The following is a 27,477-nucleotide window of genomic DNA, read 5'->3' as shown; positions in this document are numbered from 1 at the left end:
CTCTCTTTCTCTATGTTAATCTTATACATATTAAACACCTATCATATTTCCCATGGCTTTCATTAACACACTGATCTCCGAATTTAACAGACCAATGATGGGGTTGACTGAAAACAACTCTGCCACATACTTGTCTTCTGGCAATCCATGCATTGATTTCTTCTGTCATGTTGTCCCTGATACCCCGACCAATAAACTACTTGAACGTCTCGAAACCTCGTGGTCTCATGATCCACTTACCACTTTGAAACTCATCTATAATCTCTGCGTTGTTAGAGGCACTGGCAAGTCTGATAAAAAAGGCTTTTACATGATAAGAACCTCGTTAATATATAACAAATAAATGATAAATTTAGCTCAATCTATACTAGATGAGAGCTGATTGAGTTACTTCTGAGAATTAACCAGGCAATAGAAAGGCAATTCTGAAGAAAGTTACTCATAGATAGCCATTAATGGAACACATAGAGAAGAGTCAGAGAAATAGTGTTTACATCCAGATTACCTCAAAATATGATTTAGGGTGACATATATCCCTTTCACAACTAAAATGAAACTCAAATTAAAATGGAATGCAATGAAATGCAAATGCTGCTTCTAGTGGTCCCTCAGCTAACGGTTTGCAGTCTCATTCCGTGGAGTATCGACCTCGTGTTCCCCAGGGAATGCCAGCTCAGATTGGTCCCCTCCCTTATCTGTCTGTCCCACCAGCTGGTTTGTACCTCCATCTGTATCACTCTTTGGCCCCCTACTGATGATTGTATCAATGCTTCCCCCATCGAGAGATCCTTGACCCCAAGGATCAAATTGAGGAAACCTCTTTACTATGACGAGTGCACTTTCCCATGTGGCTTCTTCAACTGGAGGATCTTTCCATTCTATCAACCACTGGACCTCTGCCACATTCTTCTTCTTGATACTTCTGATTTCCAACACTCGATTAGGTACCTTTGCTTCCGCTGTGCTCTGAGTATCATAAGTAGCAGGTAGACTGTTATCAATTTCCATATATGGTGGTCCAAGGTGTTGATTTAGAAATGATACATGAAATGTAGGGTGGATTTTGGAAGAGGGAGGCAACTTGAGTGTGTATGCTACAGCTCCTATCCTTTTGATCACCAAGTACGGTCCAAAATATTTAGTACTCAACTTCTGAGATTATCTAGAAGCCACGGAGGTTTGTGTTAGGTCACACACACTGTAGAAGAGGGTTGAATACAGTGTTTAGCACAATCAAATCGAATATAAGAACTCAAGTAACAGAAAATAGATTTTATTCAACACAATAAACTCTGTTACAATATGGAACTGTCCTCTCTCAGTGATGAACAAATTATCACGAGAGCTGCTAGAGTTACAAAGAATAATAACTTTGATAATCGTAACACTTATAGTGTAAACTCTATGCCTGTGTTTATATACTACACAGTTACAAGATAATCTTCTAATTGATATGGAATATAATTCTGCTTCCTAAAATATATCAACTAGTTATCTTTTCTTTCAAGTATTCTATTCTTCATAGAATTTCTTCTTCATGCACAATTCTTTCTGTCTTAGTCTCGATCTTCTTTCCTTTCAATCAGCCGCCTGCCTTATCTGAAAGTCATCTTAAGTCCTGATATTATCTCCTGATAAATATCTTCTGAACCTTAAGTTCTGATATCTTAAGTTATGTCTTCAGTATAAGTGTTGATTTCCAATTAAGTGTTGATTTGTCCTGTAAGGTAAGATCTGAAAACTAAACACAAATCATATTACACATGATATTATCAAATATATCTAACAATCTCCCCCAACTTGTAAATTAGCATAATATATAAGTTCAACAGATATTTGATGATGTCAAAAACATTAAGTACAAATGCATGAGAATTTGACTAGATAACTACAACTTACAGTCCCTTCAGCTTTACCATCTATAACTTTTAATAACTGCTTCAGTCTGTATAAACTTCAGAATTTAAGTAGTCGTAGATCTTTGACTTGGCTTCAATTTTCAATTTCTTCTGATCTCTTTGATATCAGGAGTTGTCCTGAGATAGTTCTTCAATTCAGCTGTATCTTCTCCAGTTTGAAAAATAGCTGCTCTGAGATCATTTATCTTAGCTTTTCTTATCTCCTGATCTAGTCTTATCAGATATGCCTTGTCAGACTCTAGATTGAATTCCACAGTCTTATAACCCAGAAAAGTAGTTATAATTCTAGCAGAGTTAGGCTTCATATCGACAATATCACCCTTGTGATCTCTGTACTTGGGACAGTATGTGTTGTTAGAATTTACAGAATAAAGCTTCTTCTGTCTTTGAATTTGAGACTTTAAATATCCAGCAGCACTATTTGTTAATCTGTCTTTCACTTGAAGTAGGAATAGAACATGTTCCAGTTCTTCAAAATACTTCAGTGGTATAGCATTTTTCTTAATCTGGTATACCCTTCCATCTGTCATAAAATATAACAAGATATGTTCTTTCAAGAAGGTATGGTAAACCATTTGTACAGATTCAAGTCGATTCAATATTTCAGGAGTTGCTCCAACACCTGGTTCACTTAAGGAAGTTGGATCATTGGTAGTGTTATGTACTCTTCTGTCATCAGAACTACCCAACCCCAATTTATCTCTTCCTTCCTTTCCTGTAACAACTCTTGCTTCAAAACCACTTGTTGCAGTCTTCAAAGGTTGCTTGCTTCACTGTCATATCAGAACTTACTAAATCTTGACTCTGAACAACATGAGCCATGTTAGAGGTTGTTTGAAAAATCTTCTTATGCATCAGAGTAAGATTAGCATCTGCTTCTTCATCAATTATTTCTTCATCTATAACTGGCATATAAACATTTACAGGTTCATCAACTTTTTCTTTGCCCTTGGACCTTGGATCAATTTCCATTTGTGATTTGGCCTTGGTTGCCTCGGAACTTGTTTTTTCCTTTATCACAGTAACCTTAGGTTTTGGAAATTTCTTTTCAACAACAGAAGCTTCAGATTTTGTCTTGACACCTTCTTCTTTGAGTCTAGCTTCTTCTTCTTTTAGACTCTCAAAGTCCATTCCTGGATTTTCTTTAAGAAATAACTGCTTTGAAATTTCTTCATCAAATTTTAGATATCCACCAGAACTTATCATTTTACCAGTATCAGAACTTATTCTTCTCCCAGTATCAGAACTTGTTCCTTGACTTATAATTCTAGTTTTACTTGACAAAAGTCCTTTGCCTTGACCTTGACCTCTACCCTTATTAGAGTTTCCCTGGTCATCATTTCCATCATCCTTTCCTTTCAGTGTCTGAATAGATTTGCATTTGGACTTAATCACTTTCTCCCCCTTTTGGCATCAACAGGTAATAGAAGAGAGACAAGCAATTCCATTGAGGATTGGATCTCATTGAGTTGACTATGGTGAGAAGCTTGATTCTTCAGAATATCTTCAATTTGAGCTTGTTACTTCTCCTGAGTTTTCTCAATGTAGGCAATTCTGTCAAAGGCAGGCTTGAAAAATCTGTTCTTTTCAAGTTTCAGATTCATATCTTGTTGGATCAAGTTTTCTTGAATTTTATTCACCTTGTCATGAGTTATTGAGTGTTGACCTTGAAGGTGCCTTGTACTCAATGCAGTAACTCTCAGTTGTGCCTTTAAATCATCATTTATCAGCATTTCATCAGCTTTTGCAAGATGCGTAGCAAGAATCTTTTCAGAAGGAACAAAACTAACTGAGTTCCATTCTTTAGTCCACTCCTTTCCTCTAGGAGTTTCACTCCAAGGTACTGGTACTTCCCTTGTAACAAACTTCTTGACTAAATCAGCTTTATGAACAGTTTGTTGAGGTGCATGTCCTGATGGACCAGCTGCATCAGCATCTAAATTACCAGCAGCTTCACCAGTAGTTTCTTCATTAGCAGCATCAGAACTTGTAGATTCTGCAGTATCAGCATCCTCTGATAAAATAGCAGTATGTGAGGCTATAGAGGCTTCAACATTTTCCTCTAAATTCTGATCTGCAGCCAGGTTCTGATCAACATTCAAAATTGATGTTGGTGATAGAGTGAGGTGAATTGGTTGAGCTTCCAAGTATAAAACCTCAGGCACAATCAGGTTATGAATATCAATTTTAGCACTTGTACCTGGTTCTTCAGTATGTACTGGATCAACTATAGGTGACATAGGAGGTGTAGGCATTTTAGCTTGAGCAGTTTCTGGTTGTGCAGTTTCTATTTGTGCAGAAGGAAGTAATTCAATAATAACTCGTTCTGTTGAGATCAGAGATTCCTGATCCCCTTCATTTGCTACTTCCACTACATCTGAATCTGACTCAACTATGTCCCTATGAGCTCTCTGTTTCTTTAATTTCCTCAAAGGTGGAGACACTGTAGGAGCTTTATCATCAGAATTTAATTTTCTAAGCCTTTTGAGGGGCCTAGAACTCTCAGTTACAGTATCTTTCTTAGAAGAAACCTTCTCAGCTTCTATAATAACAGGTTCTGGTATAGGAACATGTTCCTCAGCATCTGATTTATCTCGCAGAATAATTCTCCTTCTCTTCTGTTTAGTCTGAGGTACTTTCTTAGTCCTCTTGGGTTTGGAAGATGAGGATGCACTGTAGGATCCGAAGGTTGAGAAGTTTGAGGTGTTTGTGTAGATGTGGTAGGTGCTGATGGATGAGGTTCTGATGGTTGGACATCAGGATATACTTCAGTATATTTAACTGGATCATAGGTTATTAAGGCTTGTTTGACAGATAAAGGAACTAGAAGGGGTCTTAACACAGTCTTCTTATTATCAGTAGATAATAAATCATTAAAAGCTCTTTTAGCTAGTCTGAATGATGAAATTAATTCACTAGCAGATTGGGGCTTATTATCACAACAAAAACTATAGATAAGCTGACAGAATCTAGAAAAATAAACAGTATTTCTATCTTCTGTCATTCTATCCCCAATAAAACCTAAGACAACACTTGCATAATCAAAATCAGGTTGATTTATGAGAGCATACCCGATTTGTTGGCTGAATATGGGGATTGCATCAAAATTAGAGCATTAGTTTGCAAAAGCCTTGGTTATATAGTCAAAGAAGAAACTCCATTCCCTCCTTATGAAAGATCTCTTCAACTGACCCAGCTTTGCCAATGTCCTCTCATACCCCAGACTGGCCATCATGTTTTGAAGAACTAGCTCTTCAACAGTAGAATAAACACAGTTCTCAGGAAGCTGCAGTGCTTGTCGGACCGTAGCCAATATCACAACATACTCATCCTCCCCTGATGAAAAAATAATACTTGGGGACCCTTGAGCACCACCATCATCATATACTCCGCTTCTCCAGAACTCCAGTACTTGAGTACCAGAGACTGCTTCAGGTTCGGTCAGAGCGTACCCAATATCAGAACTAACAAGAAAGTCCTGAATGAAGTGAAGTTCTGATGGAGCTTCTGACTTGCTAAGAATAGTGGAGAAGTTATTAGGAACAAACTTAGCTCCATCAAAAATTATGTCTTTTGGTGCCATCTCTGTAAGAAATTAAGTGAATAAGAGAATGTGTGCAAAGTGTTTGTAAAAAGTCCCGAGAGAAAAACAGCTTCAGAAAATAAAAGAGAGAGAGAGAGAGAAAGTAAAAGAGATTTATAATAGAAAAGTAAGTAAAAGAATAAAAAAATCTTTTATCTCTCATATATATATACTCTCTCCACTCAACAGTCATATTTTTGAAGCATAGGATACACTTTACACCCGGCACCATGTGAACAGTCAGTAAAAGGTTAGAATGAGAGTTAATGGGCACGTAAAATGAGCAATAATTACTGTGCACATGCAGTTTTTCAGGACATACACGTTAACCACTAACCCATAATGATTATGACTGTTTTATTACACATTAACCAATATTCTATAAAAATATTATTGTTCAAGTAATGACCAAAAATAAACCAAGTAAATAAATACTGTCAGGACAGCATCAAAACTTGATTATTATCAGGATTTAAAAGTCATCAGAATATGGCTCCTTAACTCGAAAAGTGAATGTGTATTCCTGTAATTCTTCACACAAATACTGATATGGTTTCATCAGAACTTAATCATCAGAACTTGTCCTCAGAATTTATGCAATCTGACACATAGACTGTTCATCTAAAATAACATTGATCACCACAGTAATTTTCATCATTCATATGGAGTGTAAGTGTGTGCATTAAGCTAAATATCAGACAAAGAGTAAAGTCTTATTCACTTCAGTACATCTTAAAAATAAGGCATAACTAAGAACTTTACTTAAAATCTGTCATTATTCTGAAGTCTACTTTAGAATGAGTTCATGCATGAGTCCACCTCAACTGTTTTGTGCTCATTTTATGCATCTTTTGAAATTCTATTTTACAGTGGCTTCTCAGTGCAAGTGAGTCACGACTGCTTATTAGAATTTATGATGTTATCAGAGTATTTCTCCAGTAATCATAGAGTGTGAAAAGTCACCAAGAAAATTTTATTTTGCTTTTCTACTGCATATTACTTAATACCAGCAATGCACTTGGGTCTTCCCTTCCACATTTTTACTCTAGATCTCAAAGGAGTACCTGATTTTTATTTCTTTTCTTTTTCTTTTCATAAGTGAGACTTATCAGCACTTAGTACATTCACCAGATTTACTAACATCAGAACTTAACAGATAAGAAGCACTATTCTAGTTTTTGACTTAGTAATAAGATACACAAAGTAAACTAAACTAAGCTCAATATCAGAATTTGCTTGTGTTAAAAGATTTCCACATAAATAATTACTTCAAACATGGGATCTTTAGTATATTAAAGATTACTAGGTCAACATCTAGCACAGTTATCCTCATTGGATTGAATAGTCACAGATATATTCATATCACTATCAGAGTTTAGAAATTCACATCAGATAAAAATTAGCACTTAAGTAATTTTCAATTTAAGCACAGAATACACAAAAATAGTAATATATGTAAATACTGATCATAAAATCTGATCTATCAGAACATAAACTAAGCAGATTTAGAGAAAGAACCTGAAACCATTCCAAGTTCATTTACCAATCTTGTAAAAGTAGCTTCACACAGTGGTTTTGTGAAGATATCTTCTAGTTATTGATCTGTGGGAACAAAATGCAATTCCGTTGTACCTTCATCCACATGTTCCCTTATGAAGTGGTACCTAATGCTGATGTGCTTTGTCATTGAGTGCTGAACTGGATTACATGTCATAGCAATAGCACTTTGATTATCACAGTAAATAGGGATTTTAGAAAATTTTAACCCATAATCCAGTAACTGATTCTTCATCTAAAGAATATGTGCACAACAGCTTCCTGCAGCAATGTATTCTGCTTCTGCAGTTGATGTGGAAATTGACTTCTGTTTCTTGCTGAAACAAGAAACCAATCTGTCTCCAAGAAATTGGCAGCTTCCATTTGTGCTTTTCCTGTCAATTTTGCATCCGGCAAAATCTGCATCTGAGTAACCTATTAGCTTAAAGTCTGATTCTCTAGGATACCACAATCCCAGATCAGCTGTACCCTTAAGGTACTTGAAAATTCTTTTCACAGCTGTTAAGTGAGGTTCTCTTGGATATGCTTAAAATCTTGCACAAAGACAGGTAGCATACATGATATCAGATTTACTTGTAGTTAGATAGAGTAGTGAGCCAATCATACCTCTGTAATCAGTAATATCTATTGATTTACCAGAATCCTTATCCAACTTAGTTGCAGTGACCATAGGAGTGGATGCACTTGAACAATCCTGCATTCCAAATTTCTTCAACAAGTTTCTGGTGTACTTTGATTGACAAATAAAAGTTCCTTCTTCATTCTGCTTGACTTGAAGGCCCAGAAAATAGTTAAGTTCTCCCATCATACTCATTTTATATCTTGATTGCATCAGTTTGGCAAACTTCTTACAAAGTCTGTCATTTGTAGAACCAAAAATGATATCATCAATATATATTTGCACCAAAAGTAAGTCCTTTCCATGGTTGAGGTAGAACAGTGTTTTGTCAATAGTTCCTCTATTAAATCCACTTTCCAGAAGAAACAGAGCAAAAGTCTCATACCATGCTCTTGGAGCTTGCTTAAGGCCATAAAGTGCTTTATCAAGCCTGTAGACATGATTTGGAAATTTGGGATCTACAAAGCCTAGAGGTTGTTCAATATATACTTCCTCTTCCAATTCTCCATTAAGAAAAGCACTTTTCACATCCATTTGAAAGACTTTAAACTTCTTGTGAGCAGTATAAGCCAAAAATATATTTATGGCTTCCAATCTAGCAACTGGTGCAAATGTTTCATCATAATCAATTCCCTCCTGTTGAGAGTAACCTTTTGCAAACAGCCTTGCTTTGTTCCTTATAATTATGCCGTCACTGTCAGTTTTGTTTCTGAACACCCATTTTGTACCAACAACTGATCTGTTCCTTGGTCTTGGCACTAGGGTCCAGACTTTATTTCTTTCAAATTCATTTAACTCTTCCTGCATTGCTTGCACACAATCAGCATCTTGAAGAGCTTCTTCCACTTTCTTTGGTTCAGTCTGAGAAAGAAAACAATTATAGAGACATTCATTTGATGTAGCTGTTCTAGTTCTGACACTTGTATCAGGATTTCCAATAATTAAGTCAGGTGTATGTGCTTTAGTCCACTTCCTTGCAGATGGAAGGTTTTCTCTAGAACTGGATGTTCCCCCATGATCCATGGTGTCTCCATCAACATTTTCTGATGCTCCCCCTGAAATTATGCTCTCTGAGTTGAATCCTTCATTATTTGAGTTTCCAAAAATATCAGAACATGAGTTTCCAGAATTATCAGAACTTGGCCCATCAGAACTTGAAGAGCCTATTGTAGGTTCTGATGCTTCTTGAGATGTGATTGGTTCTTCAGTATGCTCCCCCTGCACAGGTGCATTTTCCTTAGGCGTAGTCACCACAGTTTCAATAACATCAGAGTTTAATCCATCAGAGTTTGCAGTATCAGGATTTACAGAATCAGAATTTAAAACTTCATTTTCGAATCTCAGCTGATCATGATCATTGAAATCTTCAAGTCCAGTAATCTTCTTATCATCAAAAGAGACATTGATAGATTCCATGACAACCCTTGTTCTTAAATTATAGACTCTGAAGGCTTTTGTAGAAAGTGGATATCCAACAAAAATTCCTTCATCAGCTTTTAGATCAAATTTGGATAGCTGTTCGGGATGAGTCTTAAGAACAAAATAGTTGCATCCCAATACATGAAAGTACATCAGATTTGGCTTCTTTTTCTTCACCATCTCATATGGTGTTTTTCCATGCTTGTTAATGAGTGTTGCATTCTAAGTAAAACAAGCAGTCTGCACAACTTCAGTCCAAAAGTAGGTTGGCAACTTTGCTTCATCAAGCATAGTTCGTGCAGCTTCAATAAGAGTTCTATTCTTTCTTTCAACAACTCCATTTTGTTGTGGAGTTCCAGGAGCAGAAAATTCCTGCTTTATTCCATGGTATTTGCAGAACTCTTCCATAATCAAATTCTTGAACTCAGTGCCATTATCACTTCTTATGATCTTCACGGAATCTTTGACCAATTTATCCAGTTACTTGACATGATCAATCAAGATAGATGCAGTTTCACTTTTTGTGTGCAAGAAATACACCCATGTGTATCTGGTGAACTCATCCACTATGACCATAGCATATTTCTTCTTTGTAATAGACATGACATTAACTGGACCAAATAGATCAACATGTAGTAGGTGATAAGGCTCAAGAATTGATGATTCGATCTTGCTCTTGAATGAAGATTTTCTTTGTTTTGCCTTCTGACATGAATCACAAAGGCCATCAGGAGCAAATACTGATTTTGGCAGTCCTCTCATTAGATCTTTCTTGACTAGTTCATTTATATTGTTAAAATTTAAATGAAAGAATTTCTTGTGCCAATCCCAGCTTTCTTCAATTGATGCTCTACTCAACAGACAGATTGCAGAACCATCAGTACTTGTTGAAAGCTTAGCTTCATAAATGTTACCATGCATGTATCCTTTCAGAACAACTTTGCCTGTAGATTTGCTTACAACTTCACAGTGTTCTTCAAAGAAATCCACATGATAACCTTTGTCACAGATTTGACTCACACTCAGCAGATTGTGTTTAAGTCCTGAGACCAGAGCTACTTTTTCAATGATGACATTCCCAAGATTGATATTGTCATATCCCAGAGTTTTTTCAATGTTGTCATCTCCATAAGAAACACCTGGGCCAGCTTTCTCCACAAAGTCTGATAGCAGGGCTTTATTTCCAGTCATATGTCCTAAACATCCACTGTCCAGAACTAGGATATTCATTCTGTTGCCCTTTAAGTTAGCAGTATCAGAACTGCTATCAGCATTTGCCATCAAGGCATAGTTTTCCTCATCCTCAGAATCTGAAGCATTTGACCAGCTTTTCTTCTTTGTGACAAGAGCCTTTCCTTTGTCACTTTTCCCTTTTCTGCAATCTGGAGATATGTGGCCTTTCTCACCAAAGTTGTAGCATTTAACATTTGAATAATCTCCCCAGTCAGACTTTCTTCCTTTGCCTTCAGATTTTCTGAAACTTTTCTTTTCAGAACTTGCACCTTTCCTGGAAAACTTCTTTCCTCTCCTGAATTTTCTGTACTCAATATTTGTGATCCCTTTCACCATAAGAGCACACAGCTTCATCATCTCCTCATCATGGTCCATCTCAGGTATACTTTCAGTTTCTGAGTCATCATCACTATCAGAACTTGATGACTCAGTATCAGACTTTATGATGAGAGCTTTTTCCTTGCCTTTTCTTAAGGCAGCTACTTTGGGACTTTCCTCCTCAGCCACAAAGGCAACTGTTCTTGACTTTCTTCCATTCCTCTTGCTTCTTTGTTCCATCTCAAGTTAATGAGTCTTGAGCATCCCATAAATTTCATCAAGAGTTGTTTCATCAAGATTATAGTTGTCTCTTATTATTGTGGCCTTCAAATCCCATCTTTCAGGAAGAGCTAACATGAACTTAAGATTTGAATCTTCAATATCATACTCTTTGTCAACTAGTGACAAATCATTCAAGAGTTTGACAAAATTATCATATAAATCAGTCAATGACTCATCAGGCTTTAAGTTAAAGTGCTCATACTCTTGAGTGAGTATTGTCTTCATGTTCTTCTTGATTGAATCAGTTCCCTGACACCTTGTTTCCAAAGCATCCCATATCTCTTTTGCAGTCTTGCAGTTAATTACCCTGTTTGACATTACATTATCTATGGCACTAAGCAACAAGTGTCTTACCTTTGCATCCTTTGCAATTGATGAGATATCTTCAGCAGTGTGATCACTTTTCTCCTTTGGTACAGACTTTGCTGGCTGACCTGCAACTTTTAAGGAGAGTTTGGTTGGCATATGTTGTCCTTCATAAATCCTGTCGAGATATTCTGGATCTGTAGCTTCCAGAAACATAGCCATCTTCACTTTCCATATGGAATACTCAGAAGGTTCCAACATGGGAACTCTTATAGTCTCATATCGACCATAAGTTACAGTTTTTGGAGGTTCTTCAGTTTTGGTGTGCTTGGTTGGAGTTTCTTCTTCAGACATGATTGATTTTGGATCTTAAACTGTTTGTGTGTTAATAGAAGGCTCTGATACCACTTGTTAGGTCACACACACTATAGAATGGGGTTGAATACAGTGTTTAGCACAATCAAATCGAATATAAGAACTCAAGTAACAGAAAACAGATTTTATTCAACACAATAAACGTTGTTACAATATGGAACTGTCCTCTCTCAGTGATGAACAAATTATCACGAGAGCTGCTAGAGTTACAAAGAATAATAACTTCGATAATCGTAACACTTATAGTGTAAACTCTATGCCTGTGTTTATATACTACACAGTTACAAGATAATCTTCTAATTGATATGGAATATAATTCTGCTTCCTAAAATATATCAACTAGTTATCTTTTCTTCCAAGTATTCTATTCTTCATAGAATTCCTTCTTCATGCACAATTCTTTCTGTCTTAGTCTCGATCTTCTTTCCTTTCAATCAGCCACCTGCCTTATCTGAAAGTCATCTTAAGTCCTGATATTATCTCCTGATAAATATCTTCTGAACCTTAAATTCTGATATCTTAAGTTCTGTCTTTAGTATAAGTGCTGATTTCCAGTTAAGTGTTGATTTGTCCTGTAAGGTAAGATCTGAAACCTAAACACAAATCATATTACACATGACATTATCAAATATATCTAACAGTTTGTCAGTAGGGTTGTAGTTTGAGGTACACCCAGCTTCTCACTTCAAATTTTCGCTCAGATCTTCTCCTGTTTGCCAATTGCTTCATTTTGTTTTGAGCTTTGTGTAGATTGTACTTCAGCATTTCCAGCATCTTGTCTCTGATAAGCAAGCTTCTGTCTACGGCATCAACATGGCTAGCTCCAGCTATGTATGACTTATGTATTGGAGGGGGTTGATTATACATGATCTCAAAGGGTGTCTTCTTGATGGCAAAGTGAAAGCTGGTATTGTACCAATATTCTGCTAGAGTTAACCATTTAGACCACTCCTGAGGGTGTTCATGACATATACACCTTAGGTAAGTCTTAACACATCTATTAAGAACTCCAGATTGGCCATCCGTCTGAGGATGGTAGGATGTTGATAGTTTTTGAGTAATACCCTGCAATTTCACGAATTCGGTCCAGAATTTGTTCAAAAATATCTTGTCTCTGTCTGATATCATTGCCTTCGGGAAACCATATAGTTTATAGACATTGTCTAAATAACATTGGGCTACTTGCAATGCTGAGAAAGGATGAGAAAGAGCCATAAAGTGGTTGTATTTACTCAACTGATCCACTACAACCATAATGACTTCCTTACCATTGGACTTCGTAAGTCCCTCGATAAAATCCATTGTAACTTCTTCCCAAGTTGCAGAAGGTATAGGGATGGGTTGTAAGAGACCAGGGTAGGCATTGTGGTCGTACTTACACCTTTGGCATACGGAGCACTACCTTATAAATTCAGGGACAAATTTTTTAAGGCCATGCCAAAAGAATAATTCCTGGACCCGTTTCAATGTAACAGTTATACCTGCATGCCCACCTTGTGCAGAGGTATGCATCCATTGTAAGACTGTGTTCTTAATCGTGTTGTCGTCCCTTATCACCAGTTTCCCTCTTCGTGTTAACTTGACCTGATCCCAGGTATATAAAGGATGGGAGTTGGGATCTTTCAGAAGTTCTGCAATAATTTTTCTCAAGTTGACTTCCTCTTTCCAGTGTTTCTTCAAGTCCTCCATTAAAGTAGAACTGACAGATGATATGGTCATAGCCCACAACTGTGCCACTGGAATCCTGGATAGGGCGTCAGCGGCTCTATTTTCAGCACCTATTTTATATTCAATTGAAAAATCAAAACCCGCCAATTTTGAGAGCCACTTTTGTTGGAAAGGAGTGCCCATTCTCTGTTCTAGGATATACTTTAGGCTTCTTTGGTCAGTTCTGATAACAAAAGGAAGGATTCCCAGGTAGTGCTGCCACTTTTTCACTGCAAAAACAACAACAAGGAATTCTTTTTCGTATGCCGAGAGCATAGCATCCTTGTCTGAAAAGACTTTGCTGACATATGATATAGGATGAGAGTCTTGCATCAGCACCGCCCCCATGCTGGTGCCTGAAGCATCAGTTTCAATGCAAAATGGTTTATCAAAATCCGGTAATGCAAGTACTGGAGGGTTGGTCATTTTCTGTTTGAGTAACTCGAAAGCTGCTTGGCTTTCTTCAGTCCAGCAGAAGGCATCTTTCTTGAAAAGATTAGTTAAAGGCTTGCATATTTGCCCATAGCTCTGTATGAAACGTTTATAATACCCCATAAGCCCCAAGAATCCTCCTAACTGTTTTATATTTCTGGGCACTGGCCATTCTACTACAGCCTGTATCTTGTCCATTTCTGTCTGCACGCCCTCCCTAGAGATGACATGTCCCAAGTAATGGATTTTTTCTACTCCAAATAGGCATTTCTTGTAGTTAGCATGGAGAGAATTAATTGTCATGAGCTGCAAGACCTTACTGAGATGTTGTAGATGAGTTTCCTTGTCAGGGCTGTAAATCAAGATGTCGTCAAAGAAAATAAGGACCCCTTTCCTCAGCAATGGCTTGAAAACGTGATTCATGAGTGATTGAAAGGTCGAAGGTGCGTTAGTAAGACCAAACGGCATGACCAAGTACTCAAAATGCCCAAAGTAAGTTTTGAATGTCGTTTTGTGCACGTCAAGTGGGTTCATTCGAATTTGATGGTATCCCGATTTTAGATCGATCTTCGAAAAGAATCGAGTTCCATGTAACTCATCAAGGAGTTCCTCGATGAAAGGAATGAGAAACTTATCCTTAATGGTGACTTTATTTAAACTTCTGTAGTCTACACACATACGCCAACTGCCATCTTTTTTCTTTACTAACACAACCGGGGCTGCAAATGGACTATTGTTGGGTCTAATAACTCCTTGCTCCAATAATTCATGCACCATCTCTTTTATCACATTCTTCTGCAGATTTGGATACCTATAAGCCCTCATGTTAATAGCGTTCGTTCCCTCCTTCAGCGGTATCCTACGATCAAATGTCTCCCTCACAGGTGGAAGTCCTGTAATATCTTTAAACACTCTTTTGTGTTTTCTCAGTATCTCTTGTATTGCAGAGTCTATTTCTGCAGGTGCTTGCTCTTCCATAATTAGTATTTGTGGATTTACTCCTGCATTCACGGGTATGATCTGCAGCATTGACAGCTCCCCAGTTGCTTAAAACAGTTTATTGAGTTTCTGGGAGTGTATATTTTTCATTTTCTTCTCTTGTATTCCCCTCAAGTGTACCTTTTTGTCGTGATACGTAAACTGCATAGTCAATTTGGAAAAGTCCCAGACTGAACCTAGCTGTGAGAACCAGTGAATTCCTAGAACCAAGTCACTCTCACTCAAGGGAAGCAACATCACATCAGCACTAAACTCCACTCCCTGTATTCTCCAGCAAAAGTTTCTGATGAACTTGTCGCAAACCAACTGCCCCCCATCGGCTACCTTTACTGTCCTTGGAGGTAATTCTTCTACTCGGCATCCCATCTTCAAAGCCTTACTAGCATCTATAAAATTGTGAGTACTCTCACTATCCAATAATAGTTAAAGCACCTTCTTCCCATGATGACCACTAACTCTCATTGTTTGATATGTTGATGCCTCGTCTAATGCTTGCACTGATATTTGAGCATATTGGTTCCCCTCATTCTCCATAATTTCATCCAGCACATCTGATTCCTCTTCCCTAGGCTCTTCACTTTCCACCTCCAAATGAAACAGCTGGGGTTTCTTTCCTCTACAATTATGATTAGGTGTATATTTCTCATCACACCAGAAGCATATATTCTTGGCTCTTTTCTCGTTAAATTCCTCAGGGGTTAAAGTCTTTCTGTTGGTATTTGTGGTGGTGGTATAGGTGGTGTTTGGCTTTGTGAAGTTAGTTTTGGTGAAGGCACTGTAAGATTTAGTGTGAGTAGGGGTGGGAAGCAAAGGGGTTTTGTTAGGAAATTTAGCTTTCTTGGCCTTTCCTGCTGCTTCTTGAAGCTTGGTTAAACATAAAGCTTGTTGAATGGACCCGGGAGAGAACATTCTCACCGAAAGTTGTATATCATCCTCCAAACCTCATAAATAGCAACTCAATAAGTACTCCTCGGGAAGATTCAACCTACTAGTCAAAGCATCAAAGGTATCATGGTAATCTTGTACTGATCCAGTTTGTTTTAAAGCCTTGAGGTCAGCCATGGGATCATCATATATCTCTCCAAACCTTACCGTAACCGCCTCAATATATTTATCCCAAGGGGGTGCTATATTGTTGCATCTTTTCATATACGTTTGATGCCATAACAAAGCCTTTCCCTCTAGATGTATTGCAGCTAGTCTCACCCTTTGAGGGTCCTTAATGTCATCTAGTTGAAAGAATTGGTTACATCTATACACCCATGACCTCAAATCAGTACCACTGAATTTAGGAAATTCAACCTTAGTCATCCTAGATATGAAATTAGGTTGCTGAAAATTAGTGTTGTTATTATGGTTGCCATTCTCATGTTCTCCTTCCTGCTCTATAGTTTCAGACTCCTTACCATCACTAGAAACTAGCTTAGCTACTTGCATAGAAAGACCTAGCACCAGCTCATTCAATTCTGCTATCGATTTCACGTTTTGCTCAATATTAACATTATTATTATTACAGGTCTGTACCAACCGTTGGTTTTGAGTTTCAAACAGAGATCTGAGGCTTACCTCAATACGATTCAGATATGTATGTACCCCACCTTCATCATCTGACGTTCCTGTCTTTGTATTTCTTCCTGGACCCATCATCGCCGAGAACCGAGTGCTCTGATACCACTGAGAAGAACCTCATTAATATATATAAAAAATGAACGATAACTTCAGCTCAATCTATACTCGATGAGAGTTGATTGAGTTACTCCTGAGAATCAACCAGGCAATAGAAAGGCAATTCTGAAGAAAGTTACTCATAGATAGCCATTAATGGAACACATAGAGAAGTGTCAGAGAAATAGTTTTTACATCCAGATAACCTCAAAATATGATTTAAGGTGACATATATCCCTTTCACAACTGAAATGAAACTCAAATTAAAATGGAATGCAATGAAATGCAAATGCTTGCTTCTAGTGGTCCCTCAGCTAACAGTTTGCAGTCTCATTCTGTGGAGTATCCACCTCGTGTTCCCCAGGGAATGCCAGCTCAGCTTGGTCCCCTCCCTTATCTGTCTGTCCCACCAGCTGATCTATACCTCCATCTGTATCACTCTCTGTCCCTCTACTGATGATTGTATCATTACACTGCTACATTATGGCTACACCAAAACCACCCCAAAACCCTAGCATGCAATGCACATGTTTACGTGTCGTTTGGTTACTTTAAGTATTTGATGGAGATCTTGTTTCGGTTAATCCAAGGCCCTAATGCAAGAGCTATTCTTAAAATTTAAAAATGAATGGAAATTGAAGCAGTCATTTGAAGGTAGACGTGTTAAAGGTGTGCGCAGGGATGTGAAGTTTAAGCAGGATTCGAAAAAGAAGAAGCTGAAGGCTGTGATTCCAAAAGAAGTAAGGATTGAAGCGAATAAGGCCAAAGTGATTGAAGAGATACAGAGGGCTAGTAAGTTGAGGAAGGAGAAGAAGGCTGAAAGAGTTAAGAAAGCTATGGATATGTACAATAATGATGTGAATTATCCACTACAACAAATCTGGCCATTTACGACGGTTTTTTTAACTGAAATCGTCGTAATTGAGCCATTTACGACGGAAAAAATTGTCGTTTTTGGTCGAGTAGTAAGTTTATTTTTTCGTCATAAGATAAAATTGCGTTGCAAGTTAGGAAGAAAGGGCCAACATACTCAAGAAAATAATAAATTTACTTACAACAGAAATATCGTCGTATGTTAGTTACTTACGACGGAGGAATCGTCGGATATTTTCTTGTCGGTCCCACCTTGATAAAATATAACATAAATGTACGACGCAAATTTACATCGTAAATTAGTAACTTCCGACAGAAAAAATTGTCGTATGTTAGGAACTGGGGCCAAATTACGACGGAATATGTGATGAACAACCGTCGTATGTTTGTATTTCCAGAATAGCCAAATTCTGATTTTTCAGTTTCCAGCCATTTTCGGCTTCCAATTTAAATTCTAAACCTGTCAAAGTCTAATGCAATCACAAACTCTAAACCAAAGACATTTGTCCTAGCATAATTCCAACAACGTATACATTTCTGGTTTTATTAAATCAAACCCAGTAGCAAATACAGGTTTAAAGTGGTAAGTGAAACACTCCCGAATGAGAAAACAAGGATCTTTAGTGATCCATGTTACATGATGCCTAAGTATCTAAAGTTACATAATTATTTCAATTTTCAAAATCCAAATGCGAGCACCCCTATACTCTTGTCCTCCTGATTCTTGCTGCATTTTTCAAAACAATCAAAAAGTTACTGATATGTGCATGAAAGTGTTTCGACTCTTTTTGCGGATTTACTCAAGGCAGATTTGGAGTTTTTGAATTTGAAACAGGGTAAGAGTATTAGTTTGTCTGGGAAGTGGTGTCCCACTATTGATTCGTCCTGTGATAAGTACACACTGAAATGTGCTAGCATTGACAAGAAACTTTTTCCAAGAGAAATTTATCCCGAGTATGAAGGTATGGTGGATGATCAGTATGTCATGGCAGTCAAAAATAGATTGAGGAAGCAAGTCCTTTTTCCACTTCACGAGGCGCTTAAGTTGCCTGAGGTTTATATGAGTGCAAATAAGTGGGACTCTCTTCCTTACAGAAGAGTTGCTTCTGTTGCTATGAAGACCTACACTGATATATTTATGGATCATGATAAAGAAAGGTTTAGCAAGTATCTTGAGGATGTAAAACAGGGAAAAAAAAAGATTGCGTCTGGGGCATTGTTTCCGCATGACATAATCAGGTCTTGTTTGGCCAGTGATAGTGATGGACAGCAGATGGTTGCAGAGCTGCAATGGAATGGAATGGTGGATGATATGTTGAACAAAGGCAAACTTACAAATTCTATTGCAATCTGCGATGTCTCAGGAAGTATGTACTATCGCCAGTCAAAAAATATGGAAGGAGTGCCATTGGAAGTTTCTGTTTCCCTTGGTTTATTAGTTTCTGAGCTCAGTGACGAGCCTTGGAAAGGACAGCTAATTACATTTAGCCCTAACCCAGAACTTCACATAGTTAAAGGGGACAATCTTCGGGAAAAGTGTGCGTTTATTAAGCAAATGCAATGGGATTTGAACACAGATTTTCAGAAGGTATTTGATAAAATACTGCAGGTTGCTGTTGATGCAAAGTTGAGTCAAGAGCAGATGGTAAAGAGGTTGTTTGTTTTCAGCGATATGGAATTTGATCAGGCATCACTGCATCCGTGGGAGACTGATTACATGGTGATTCAGAGGAAATTCAGGGAAAAAGGGTATGAAAAAATGCCTGACATTGTATTTTGGAACCTCAGGGACTCTTCTGCAACACCTGTTAAAGCTACGGACAAAGGGGTGGCTCTGCTTAGTGGTTTCTCAAAAAATTTGTTAACTCTCTTCTTGGAGGAAGAGGAGGATATGAATCCTTAAGCTGTGATGAAGGCTGCTATATCTGGCGACGACTATCAGAATCTAGTTTTATACGATTGATTGATTAATGAGGATAGATGTGTGTTTCCCAGTTCATAATTAACTATAAATTTATAAATCTCTGTTATTTGAATCTTAAGATTTTTCTTAATATATAAAAGCATTTGGTTTTGGCCTAAATCGAACCTCCTATATCATTTCTATGTTATGACATTAACTGTTTGAGTTTGTGCATCTTACTCTTGAAGAACTGACTAAATTTAGTTCTGATCCATCCTTTAAAGTTATCACCCTTCACGTTTTAAATACTTGGAACTATTTTGATATACTTTGAGTTGATATGTTTTTTATACTGTAATCCTTTGTAATTTACCAGAGAGTTTTATTTCAGTATAGTCTACACTTATATTTCAGTACATAGTCTACTACCTCTCCTACAACATAAACAACTTGCAGAAACAGTATAAGCCATAATCTATAGTACGTCTCACTGAAACAGAACAAGAGAAAACTTACTGTCCCGTTTTTTTCAAAAAATAAATCTAATCGTCTTTCATTCGTTAGTCTTGAGAGTGGAAAGTCATAAAAATGACATTGTTTTTTGAATATATACCCGACTGAAGGCAGTCGGTCGATTTTATTCATGGCAATCCTATAATTGCAAAACAACATTAAATAAATTGAAAAAAAATGAGGACGTCATGTAGCATATCAATTTTTTCAATAATACACACTTATTACCAATGTGATACGTATCATAAGCTACCATAATTACCATACATAAATTTAAAAACCAATCATAAAGACACATAAACGATCGTGTGTACCATTCAAAATACAAGAAAATCGATTACATTCATACAAAACGGTCGATTATAAAACAGTCTCTTAAACTTGTTTTTCAAGACCATTATTACAAACCCGGCCAAAGAGTTTAATCAACGAAGGCTGATGGCTGGTTAAGCCCTTTTTTTGCATCACATATGACGCATACTTTGAGATGTAAGACCAACCCAGTTATTGATGTGACGCGTTTTGCCACGTCTGTCGAGTTGTTGTCACACATTTTAACTATAGCCACACTTGCCAAAATTTCTAATGTGTATAACCAATAACTGTCACATCGGTGATGACTCTTAAACCAAACAAGTCTTCGAGAACTCGTCAATTTTTAACCTATCACGTTCCTACATTGATTATGAAAATATAAACCCAATCGATTTTTTTCTCAATCGACCATTTTTGATAATCGGTTTTGCCTTTATTTATTTTAGTGTCCGCATAATTTTTTTTTAGGCTGGCATAATTTTATTTATTGTTTCGATAAACTAATAAATTTTGAAAGAATTTTTAATGGTCAAACTTTCAAATATAGTGGTAATATAAAAGAGGGAAATCCAACTGCGAGCTTAATTATATATTTTTATGTGCGTCTTAGTCATTTGTAGAGAGGGTGTGCAACTGGTGTCACCGCACAGGGCCCTCAAAATATGATTGACACATTTTTTTTCTATATACATATGTATATATATGTTTACTAAAATAGGAAAAAGAATGTTTAGTAAAAAAATATAATTTTTTTAATGTTAAAAATTTGTAAATGAAAAATAATTAAAAAAATATTATACATTTAAATAATATTAAATTATTATATTGAATCAGTCATATTAATTCTAAAAATACTTATATAAAAATTATTTAAAAACGAAAGTTGCATTGTAAATCACCATTAATGCTCCAGTTTTACTAGGAAAGCTACTACTTTTAATGAAAAGTTTATAGTTAACTAATATAATTATATATAATTATTTTTTATTGGTAACAATATATATATATATTATTATGCATTCAAATAATGATTCAAATTTTAGGTATATTATTCATCTTAAAATATCCAATTTTAATGTATATATTTTATGAAACAAGTCAATTTAATATAAAATAAAATAAATAATGGGTTGAAGAGATCTAAATTACAAGTTTATGTATAAATTAATTTTTATTTGAATATTTTTTGTTTATCAATATTATATCTTACTTTTTTATAAATTAATATATCATAAGTCACATGTATAACTTATCTTTTAAACATAAATATTTAATTTCTAAAATATAGTATAACATATTAAAATTTTGCATGTATAACTGTTTTTTATTTAATTTTGATTATGTAATAAAATTACTTTTTGTATTTTAATTATTATATTTTGTTTATAAAACTTCAGATTTTATTATTTCATGTAATTTTTTTAGAAAAAAATTAGTAGGACACTTTTTTAGATTTTGAACAGGGCACTTAAAATCTTAGGTACGGCTCTGGTCATTTGTCTCCTGATAACAATTTTATTATCAAAAGTCTTAAGATTATATTCTTAATTACGTTTTAATTATATACTAATCATTTGCAGCTTATATTTATCTGGGGATCATGCAAATCAGCTAATCTTTCAGCATATGTACGTACAGTGCAAGGATGGAATTAGATTAGGTAAGATTAATCCACACACATACATATTTTTAATCAAGTGTCAACTAAAGATATATATAGATATATATATCCTGAAAATGTCCAGTGTCAACTTTTGGTTTTTTACTGTCATTCCATTATATGAACAGTTCTACCGGCGAGTATAATGGGAGACGCGTTCCGGTCATAAATCATAATACAGTTTCTCCGGAACTTAATATATGTATATCTGATCTGGCTGCATGTAGGACTACACACGATCGAGTTGAAGTTTAGAATTATCCATCTATATGCATATCTGCTGGGGGGGCCATTTCTCCGGTTTTGCATGCCTCAGAACTGTGTGCATGTTCATATTAGTTTCAACAATTATTCTGAATAATTTTCGTAGAAAACGCAGTACATGCATTATATGTGTTTGCTGACTGAAAGTTTTATATTTTTCTGTTGAGGGTATAATTCAAAGTCAATAAAAAAACACAAATCAAAACAAGGTCGGCGGTTTGTAAATCAAAATCATTAAGAATAAAGTATTGTGGAAGACCCAAATCTTGATTTTAAACATTTGTTCCTCGATCTCTCACTCAGCACGTCATGATTTCTCCCCCTTTGCGACAAAGTAAACGATCCCAGCTGTACAATAAGATAGTCTTGATCTCGACCATCCCATCTCACTTGTGATATGTACTTTAAGCCGTTGGATTGGGACTCAGGGTCTCGGATTCTACTTAATTACCGTACGCGCATGGATTTTCTGTGGAGTGAAAGAGTATACACAAACAATTCAGACCCGTAATGTTAAAGCTACACAAGGTTCTACCCCGGTTAAACCTAGAGAGAAAAGTTTTCATAATCGTCCAAATTAATAGTTTAAAATTGTTCAAATTGAAATTTTATGATTTGTAATAATTTGGATCGATTATGAATTGGTTTGTATTTACCTTTTATATGGCCCGTTATATCGAAAATATCCGAATATATTAATAAAATATTTTGATAATATATTTTGAGTATACATATATTACATGCATGAATTAGTGATATACATAAGTAGTTGAATTCGTGTTATGTTAAATACACTTGATGTTAAATATTACCGTTAAAAAATTCAAATTATTACATAATGAACATGTTTAATTGATTATTTATGAAGTTATCAGTTTTTTCTCCTTCTTAATGGTTTGAACGAAAATGGCCAAAATCGAATTGTTATAATTTGGGTGGTTATAATTTTGAACTAACAGTTACGGTTATGATTATGATTAGAAGAATTGAATATCGATATATTTGGATTTGATGATTTACCCATCCAACCCGCCCAATACTTGCCCCTAGACTTAAATCTTACAGAAACTTGTATTTATGAGGAACCAATATATAAATTAATGTGACATTACCTTGCCGTAAATGATGGTAATGGCAAATAAAATAACAATCAATCTCAGCACATTAAGTACCCTCATGAAATACTGAATTAAATGTAATATAAATTGCACTTTTACTATCACAATATAACGGATGATGACAAGAAAAACTAACACCCAAGTCTGTAGGTAACTGACATAACCAAACAATCTCACAAAATAATGAAAGTTATCACACGATACTCAACTTGTGAATTCGATCTGGAAATAACATTTTATTTTAATTTTCCATAAAATAAGATAATTATCAAGAAAAATACAAAAATCGGTCGTGTATTTATGATCAACGGGATTGTCGGTCCAATCAGTATCACTATAAGCTCGCAACTCTAAAATTAAGGTAAACAGAAATAAAAGATAAATATGAGTTCTACAAATATACCTGATAATATGAATAAATGCAGCTCAAATTCAACATATGGTGGTAGAAAATGTGACAAATTGACTAAATACACAAACAACATGTGTAATATCCATACGAGTAACTAGGGGTGAGTATCGGTCGGTTTGGGCGGTTTGGAGGATCCAAACCGAACCAAACCAAAATTAGCGGTTTTCCTAAAATTCAATCTGAAACGAAACCGTTATATGAAAAAACCAAACCAAACCAATCCGTTTAAAACGGTTCGGTTTGGTTTCGGTTTAAATCATTTTTCCTATAAAACAAAGTTAGAAACTAAATTAAACTTGAATTTGTGAATAAGAGTCGAAATTTTGTATCATATTATAGAATTATATTTTCTATTATAATCATATTCAAAAATAATATATAAAAATAATGACTTTGAAAAATAAAAAAGGCAAGAAGATGAAGAAGATGCGACCAATTCTTATACTTTTATTAAATAAAAATAAAAATAGTGAAAACATAACACATACATAAATATTTATATTTTAGAATAAAATATATTATGATTAGTTATTTTATATATTTTAGTTTACACATATGTCGAACATTATAATTTTATTATTAATATATGTATATTAATGTTTTAATTTAAATATTCGGTTATATCGGTCGGTTTGGAGGTAAAAACCAAAACCAAACCGAAAAAATTCAGTTTTTAAAATGTCAATCCGTAACCGAACCAAACCGTTAGTAAACTGTCAAATTCGGTTTGGTAGGTTTGGATCGGGCGGTTTCGGTCGGTTTGGCTAATTTATGCTCAGCTCTACGAGTAACACTGAGATAACAAGACTATTTATAATTATGCGATATATATAAGATTCGACAGAGAAATATAGAAAGGAGAATATCTACCATATATCTCTAAAGAAGTTTTCAATGCCTTGTTATCACAAAGGCGTGCAACAAATCAGCATATTCATCACACTCGAAATTTAACTCTAATATCATGATAATTTTATAGATATAAAAGAAATATAAAACTTTATTATAATTAACGTGAAATTCATTATATATGTCTCAATACTTGTAAAACAAATTATGTAACCTAAATTTTCGCAAATACCCTTACTACTAATAATAATAATATAAAATATTAATTATAAAAATAAAAATAAATATTGTGATACATGAAATACCATGACACGTATTACAAATATAATTTAGTTATTATATATATTAAGATTAATATAATCAAACACACATCTTAAAAAGCCACCACGTCAGAGGGATGGCAAAATTTTCTGAACTGATGGTTATCCAATTGAACCGACCCAAATGATTCTTACCAAACCCTGATTTTTATGGCTTGGTTACGGGTTTGATTTTTATTTTCAAACCATTCTCCCGTTTAATCTTTTTCATAATAAAAATATTAATTATTTTCTTATATATATATATATTTAGCAATTTATTAAAAAATGTTAATATGAAATTAAGTAGTTTAAAATGTTATTTAATATTTTACACTTATAAATATATAATGGCTAGCGCTCAAAAGAGAATACTTTAAAAGGGAACGAGGCCCGCAAGGGTTAGCTTAGTGGGTTAAAGAGGGGATAATTATCCTCTTGGTCACAGTTTCGAATCCCATGTGAGGAGAATTTATGATTATGTATCATGAACCAGTCGCTTAAGTGTGATTTATCTTGGTTCACGTGTCGCTTAAGTGCGGTTTATTTTGGTTCACGTGATTTACAGGCTATTGCGTGATCCCGTGGGGTTTACCCAGTGTGCACCCGAATAGTAGCGGCTGCGGGTTCCCTACGATAAAAAAATGAATGAGAGAATCTTTTTTAAAAATTAATTTTAAAATTCAAAAAAGTTGTAAATGTTTTTTTATTTTCATAGTGATTCCATTAAGTTGATTACAAAAAAAATTATTTGAAATTTTAACAAAAAATCATGAAAAAAATTTTAGAATCTACATTTGAATCTCATAAAATTTAAGAATCTGTTTTTGAATTTTTTTTTGAATCTCATGAATATTGAGTGATTCACATCTTGATTTTAAAAATTATGGAATGATTATTATAATATTAATAAATAGTTATTTTTTAAAATAAGTTAAAAACTAAAAAGGTTTATTTTAGATCAAAGGTTCCCTTTTCTCTAATAAACTTACTTATATATAGTTGTGAAATATAACTATACTAAACACGCTAAATTAATTTGATTAAAATTTACAATACATAATATATAAAATAAAGATTACAGTCGACAAAATTTAATTACAAATATAACTTATACTACTGTTGAGAGAAATTCGTAACAACACGAATTCGGAGGTTGCTGAAATCACGGAGCAAATCATGTTAATTTGGGGCTATTTTCATGAAGAACGCGAAGAACACGAGATGAAAATTGATGGATGTTATAGCTGATCTTGTTCGATGATTCTTAGAATGCTAGAGGAATGATGTTTATTCTCTGTTCTTTCAAACTGTTGATCATCCGTAAACAAGAGGCCTACGTACCCTTTTATAGGGGTTCAAGATACACGTAGTTTTTGGAGGACAAGTTACCTAGACGAGCTAGGGTTTGGCCCGGTAAATCAAAGCCCAGGTTCGTTGACTATTGGATAGTTCGTAATAAGCCCATATTATTCCATGGCCCAAGCCCAATTAGGCTGTAATAGGCTATCATGACATTAGGCGAAGATATCTCGTTGGTGAGGCACGAGAACACCTAGAGCCCTCACATGCGACCCCTTAAAATATGACCATGTGATGTGGACTCAGAAATATGTAAGTAGTGTTGACCTCGATGAGGTCCTTCCAAGCGTAATATAGTCCCGCTAGATTTCCATGATATGCCCCAATAGGGTCATGTAGTCATAAAGTATTGTAATAATATTCCTTGTGCAGTTGACATATGATCGTGGACTCTCACTTGTCTCTTCAAGTCTCTTAAAAATATGAGGTAAGGACTCCCTCTTATTAATATGGGGACATGCTACCCCTCATAGTGATATGGTGGTAGGCCACCCTTCCTAGTAATATGGAGTCATGCATGATATGAGGAAAGGACTCCCCTTTTAGTGATATGAGGAGAGGACTCTCATCTTAGTAGTATGAGGAGAGGAATCCCCTCTTAGTAGTATGAGGAGAGGACTCCCCTCTTGTTGAGAGGTGGACTTGATACATATCTTGTTGAGAGGTGGACATGACTCCCTTCCCGATTGAGAGGTGGACAGGACTCCAGTCTTGTTGAGAGGTGCACATGACTCCCTTCCCGATTGAGAGGCGGATAAGACTCACCTCCTAGTAAGAGGAGGGCAGGACTCACTTTCTTGTAAGAGGAGGGCAGGACTCACCTCCTAGTAAGAGGTGGACATGCCCCCATCCTGTTGGAGAGGCAGACATGACTCACCTCCTAGTAAGAGATGGGCAGGCATCACCTCCTAGTTAGAGGTGGACATGTGTCATCTCCTAGTAAGAGGTGAACATGACTATCCTTCTTTACATATTCCCACGTGTCATCATGCGAAGTCTTGGTCAACAGGCGGTATATGGTCCCGATCCATATATAAATTAGGAGAGCTCTTCCATATTCTTGAGCTTGTTTATTAAGTCCAATATTATTAATAATTCTTGTAGTGGGCCTGTTTAGAGCTCATGTCCATATTTAGGCATAACATATACCAAATGGAATTTTAAATTTTCTTATTTTCTTTGTTTAAATGTAATATTTTTCTAATTTAACAAATTTAATAATTGTAATGTTTTATAGCCTTATTTATTATTGTAAAAATATTGAAGAGAATAGTATATTACAATTAGTAGAATATATTGTTAAGATGTAAATTTGTATCAAATTTTAAACCCAAATTTTGAAATAATAATAAGTCTCAATCACGACCAGGACTGCCCAGAAAAGAAGTGGATGTTGCAGATAGTTGTCCTATGATTAATTTTTTTTTACTAGTACCAAAGGAGCTGTGCTAGACAGGTACCTGTTGGAATCTAGTTTAGAAATTAGTGAAAGGAA

At 35.5% G+C, this 27,477-nt stretch overlaps 1 pseudogene; it reads left to right on the top strand.

The window, feature by feature from the left end:
* Nucleotides 1–97: 97 nt before the first annotated feature.
* On the top strand, nucleotides 98–19,250 carry LOC141686030 (uncharacterized; annotated as a pseudogene).
* The last annotated feature ends 8,227 nt before the right edge of the window (nucleotides 19,251–27,477 follow it).

Source organism: Apium graveolens, chromosome 9 (genome assembly GCF_009905375.1).
Source record: "Apium graveolens cultivar Ventura chromosome 9, ASM990537v1, whole genome shotgun sequence".
NCBI classification, from domain to species: domain Eukaryota; kingdom Viridiplantae; phylum Streptophyta; class Magnoliopsida; order Apiales; family Apiaceae; genus Apium; species Apium graveolens.
Note: the sequence above shows the minus strand (reverse complement) of the source record. Positions and strands in the feature narration are given on the sequence as shown.